Source organism: Archocentrus centrarchus, chromosome 5 (genome assembly GCF_007364275.1).
Source record: "Archocentrus centrarchus isolate MPI-CPG fArcCen1 chromosome 5, fArcCen1, whole genome shotgun sequence".
Lineage (NCBI taxonomy): Eukaryota > Metazoa > Chordata > Actinopteri > Cichliformes > Cichlidae > Archocentrus > Archocentrus centrarchus.
The window spans coordinates 21,371,785-21,377,784 of NC_044350.1; positions in this window are offsets into that span (position 1 = coordinate 21,371,785).

Below are 6,000 nucleotides of genomic sequence, written 5' to 3' on the forward strand. Positions count from 1 at the left end.
ATCTTGAGGTTCCTTAACCAAGTGCTGCCTCGGAATGATTTCTCTGGAGTTTGTTTTCTTCTCTGGTTAGGATTCAGATGGTTGGTCCCTGCCCTTGGACATTATTTTGCCCATGTGTGCTATAGAGCATCTGTGAGATGCAGCGAAACAAACCATATCTGCAAAAGCCCTAACCCGCCACCCACAGGACCCAAAGGGTCCCCTGCCGACTTCGCCGTGCCAGATACCACAGGATACCCCCAGACATCTTGTGTCATGTCATGACAGGTCAAAGCTGTTTTGGTGGCATGAGGGGTTTTAATATTTCATTTAGTCATCCTAAGCAGACATCTCACACACAAACACACTCATAAAAAATCATAAGTGGGCAGAAACATCATACAGAAAAAATGCTGTAAATAATGGATTGGTTGAGTAAATGTAGTGAGGACATTAACTAAGGCTCCACTTGTAATTACCTGTCATGCAAATTTCTTGGATACCTAGTTAGCAACTCCTGACCTTTCTGCCTTACTTTTCTCACCAGATCCATTCATTATCGAACCCCTCACTGCATCCCGTCCATCCTTCCTCTTGCGATCAGACCTCTCCCTTCTCTCCGTTCTCAAGATACCATCTGGAGCTCAAAGTAGGCTCGGAGACATAAACCCTGATCTTCCTACATTCATTTCCTTCTCGCATCATACATTCATCCATCATCCAGTACTACCCCGCATAACTAAACCTTGAAAACCTTCGAAGAGATAGTCCATATATGTAAAAATATGAAGACAGAAAGTGAATTCCTAATATTGGAAATTGTGTTTGACAAATCTCTTCATAATTTACAGCATGCCAAAAGCCATTGTGTTTCCTTTTTTTTTTTTTTTTGTCAAATTCACATTTGACTACTCTCATCTACAGGATTTATCCACTATAATCTTTGCCATCAGCAAAATGAAGAGTGAATGGAATCTCTTTGTATCATACCTCTGAATGAAACAAATGGCATAACATTTGGATTGTCAGTATAATTTTGATATGACATGTTGATCATGAATGCAAATTATTATTTGGTTTCAAGATGCAGATGCAGAAAAAAGTGTTCCCACATTGTTGTGTAAGTTCTAATACAATGTATGGAAATTCTGACAGTCACATTATTTACATTTGCTAATGTCACAATGGAGTAAGGACAAAAGTAGTTCTCTTTTAGGCAGGTCGTTGCTTAACTATGAAAACAGGGACCTGGTAAATTCAGCTGATGAAATTTACCTTGCTGCCTATTACCTAATCTAAATATCGGGTGCTAACAGCTGCACATAACTTTTGATTTCTTTGCCGTGTCCCTTTAAACTCTGTACTCTGCAATGAATGCACATTAGATCACAGGAGGGATGAGCCATATGGAGATTCATAGCTCTTTCACTCAGCTAACAAATGTGAAACTCTTAATGTTCTCTTTGCAATGTTGGAAATAACATCTTGCAGTTGAGTGCCTCCTTATTTGGATGTCAGCTTTCATAAAAGTCACTGGGGGCTGTGCAAACACCTGCTAATGGGCCACACTTCGCTAATTGCAGTTCCCATAACTGTGTCGTCATATGACGTTGAGCTCACACAAAAATGCCTGATTGTTTACATATTTTGTTACGTTGCTGTTAGAGCTTTCTCTAAAAATACTGATATTAAACTAATTTCACATTGTACAAACTTGTTATTTTCCAGTGTAGCTGTGTTGCATTTGGTGGGTGAGATCAGTATCAAATTATTCCTCATGGGTGATTAGCAAGTCCATCCTCTAAGTGCCATAAAAGGTCTTCTGGCAAGCTGTTCTAAACTCTGGGGAAATAGCATTAAACGTTTAGAAATGATGAGGCTAAGACATACTCTTATTGTGCATTAAGTGTTTTCAGTGCACACAGTCAATGTTCTGATCCGTTTCAGTATATCCCTGAAAATAATGGTGAGTATCTGTTGCCTTGGAAATTAGAGTTATTATTTTTTTTGAATACCATCTCATTCAAATTATTAACTTGAATTCAGAAGTTTTGGGATGCTGATCTACATTCCTTTAATAAATATTTTTGGTAAAATCAAATACTAAAACTCCTGTTCCCCCATTTTCATTTTCTTCCAGGTCAGGAAGTTATCACAAGAATAGATCAGAGTACAATCACATTTTTGAGATGTTGATGTTGAAACGGGAAATGGAGACGTGAAGACACAGGAGCTGGAGAGATGATGAGTTCAATGGGAAGAGACAAAGATGGTACATATATGCCTACAGGCACATCTATCTATCTATCTATCTATCTATCTATCTATCTATCTATCTATCTATCTATCTATCTATCTATCTATCTATCTATCTATCTATCTATCTATCTATCTATCTATCTATCTATCTATCTATCTATCTATCTATCTATCTATCTATCTATCTAGTATTGTGTAAAGTTCTTGAGCTATGCCTTGTTTCTCTATATTCCCAGACTTTTTTAAAATGGTCTTTCAAAGATTTTCTTTTAGCATTGGCTGCTTTTTCAACCATTTTCAGTCCAGTCCTTTTCCCTGACCATTTTCAGATGAATCTTTTTTGTTTGTTGAGGCATTAACACCAACCTATGCATCATTCAGGGATAAAACAAAAAGGCAACAAACTCAAGGAATGAACAAGTATTGTGTCTACACGTAACAGACAACTTAGGAAAGAACCAAAGAGCCAATTTTAAATGGTATCTTCAGGCACTTTGAATGTCCTTCAAGAAGCCTGGAGAACTATTCCTGAAGACTCATCAATGAAAATACAAGAACACTTCTTTACAAGAAATCAGGCTGTCCTTAATCAAGAATCTAGAAGAATAAAGGTGGTCATACCAAATATTTACTTTCAAGCTCATTAGAATTGTACAAACTCTTTTTGCCTTAAATATTGTCTTGCCATTTATGTTTCAATAAATCACTGCAACTATTCCTAATTTTCCTAACAAAATAAAAAGAAATTAGGGGTGGTTCAAGACTTTTGCACCATACTGTATCTATCTAGATAGTGGCTATAACCTATATAAAGATATAGATATACAGTACCAGTCAAAAGTTTGGACACAACTTGTCCAAACTTGACTGGTATTGTATAGTACAGTTTTAAGCTTCTAGTTCTATTGTCTTTAAAAGCTGCTGATTCACCTCTAATCTCATGGTTGTAGTTGTTATACTTTATTAGGCTGTGTTGCATGTAAGTTACTTCTATTTATATACATTAGCAATGTCTTATTCTATATCTGCTACACTTGGATGTGCATGTTAGTAGAAGCTTTATTTCTCTAAAATCAACCCTAACCAGACAAGTAAAGTGCTTTAGCGACAGCCTGGCCATTCCCATTAGCAAAAGTGCTGATATGAAAGAGATGTTTGCTGGATGTTGTTCTGATAAATTAATCCTAAGATATATTTGGCATTATTCTTTGTACCTAATGAGGTCTAGAGTTTTAATGCACATCTCAGTAGATTAAGGATTTATAAAGCAGATGTACGTGCAGCTTTCTCTGAGGACAATAACATTCCAAAATGCATTAAAAAAACAATATGTATGCTGCAGTCTTACTGCAGGCTTCTCTATTAATCACTAGGTGGCACTGTTTTACAATCAGTAATCCAACCTTAGTGGCTTCGTAAAAAGCTTGTGTTCCCTCACCCCCACACACACATACCTACATACAGATTTAAACTCCTGCAAAAGTGTATAACAAAAAAGTATTTATTTTATTTATAATGTATTTTAAAAATGAAATGCTAATTCTTTTTTTGGCCACAGCAGCTTTATTGGCAGTATAGAGAGACAGGAAATGGGGGAAATTTATGGGGGAAGACACACGGGCAAATTGGTGACAAGCCAGGACTCGAGCTTGCGCCGCCCGCTCCGCAAGGCGGCATATGTATGTGGTTTCCTGCTCTACCCCTGAGCCACCCAGGCACCCCTGAAATGCTCAAGCTCTATAGCATAATTTATCTATGAAATTATGAATTTAATATTATAATCTGTGATGCACTCAAATACTGCATTCCTGGGATTTAAAGAAGACATCCTCTATATTCACTTCTTCTGGCAGAAGTTTGGTTTTCATGTCACTTTAACTTAACATAACTAACACATTTTTGCTTTGTGTCATTTCATCTGAAGAACTGGAGGAAATATTGCTATTTCCTTTCCTGTTTCCTATTTCCGATTGTCTTCCCTGCACTTTTTATACCTCCCTCCTCTGTCTTCTCTCTGAACAAATGCAAGCTGAGATGTGCGCAGAATTTCAGTAAACATCTGTAGAGTACATTCCTTTAAGTGAGATACATTGCTTGTAGTTTAACTGTATTTGTTCTGTACTGTGTAATTATGTTAAAAGGATATATAAATTACATGTATTGATTTTTTTTTCTTGTATGCAGAACACTATATAATCTTGTATGGCTTTTTTTTTTGTCTACTGTCTCTTTCTTTGTTCAACAGACTAAAATGTATTATTTTTGTGATATTTCAGGAAAAAGAGTATTTAACTGTGAAAGCTTTCTGGGGCTAACGGCTCTGTACCACGAAAGAACCACGAACCAGGATGCTGAACTCAGAGCTGCTCTTAGAGCAAGGGATATATTGACTGGAACATGCTCAAATGCTCAAATAAGAATAAAATTTCACAAAAAAAACAAAGATGTAACAAAGACATTACGCAAACTGTGTTCATTTTGTGTTAATTTGTCTTTAAGACTTTTCAGGGTTTTCTTTATGTTTATTTTCTAGGTACGTACTGATGAATGCAGGGGAGCCACTTAATGAGGAGATGATGAGATGGAACCATTGATTATGAAGGTATGTGCTATATTCACATTCTCTTTTATATTTTTATATCTTGATCTTAATGATTAATTTTTTTTTTCAAATCAATCAAAAAAATAGTTCAAAGCAGAAAGTCTTTCTTTTTTTTTTTTTCCTTTAACACATTTTAACTAAAATTTTACACAGAAATGATCTTCCTCTGAAGGGTGGCTGCAGGGCTCTTCCTTAGACATAGGAAGGTTATTTGATGGTTCATAAAGGTTCAGCATAGAGCCCCTAATAGTCCGTATTTAAAAGGTGCAGCTCTGGTGGTTTGGGAATCTGACTAGGATGCCTCCAAGGTGCTTCTTCTGTGAGGTGTTTTGGAAATGCCCAACTGAGCCAAACCCAGGTCCCACTGGAGAGATTATATCTCTCAGCTGTGTCCCCTTAGAAGAACTGGAGGAGGTGACTGGGAAGAGAGATCTAGGTATAAATGCTTAGACAACCTGGATAGGTAGAAGAAAATCGATGGACAGATTTTATATATCAAGAATTACAAATTAACCTAATAAACCAACACTTGGAACTGACTACAGAAACAGTTTTAACCTGAAAATATTGTTTATATGAAAAAAAAACAAGATACATATTGCACCTAGGTTACACTTTTTGCCTTTACCAATACAAATATACCCAGTGTTATATGTCAAAAAGGTTTAAATTAATAGATCTGCAATGAAATGTAATGGGTTTTTGTGGGGTTTTTTGTTGTTTTATTTACTTTTTCCGAATTTGTGGCAACGATGACTGGGGACTTCTTCAAGATGACTTGAAGATTCCACAGATTTACTGCTCTCTACTGGAATGGAAATGGAAATGTGGTCAGTTGCTTATCTCTGTGTTTTTTATGCAACTGTACAAATCCTTCACATTAAACCCCATTTTTAATACTAATTTCTTTACTGGTCTTTTCTTCTGTTTGCCTGTTCCTGAGGGAATTCAGGTCACTGAGGTTTGGACAGAAGACACCACAGGGTTAATTTCCTCAGACCTGCCACCCGGATGCAGTCATTCACATGGGTCTGACAGCATCTGGTGTGCAATGCCATTAAATCCCATTCTTGTCCTTGCAAAGCCAAATAGACAGCTGAGGGAGCCAACCGCATTTATCATCTTGAAACCATTAGACCAATTGCAGGGTGAAGGGGGAG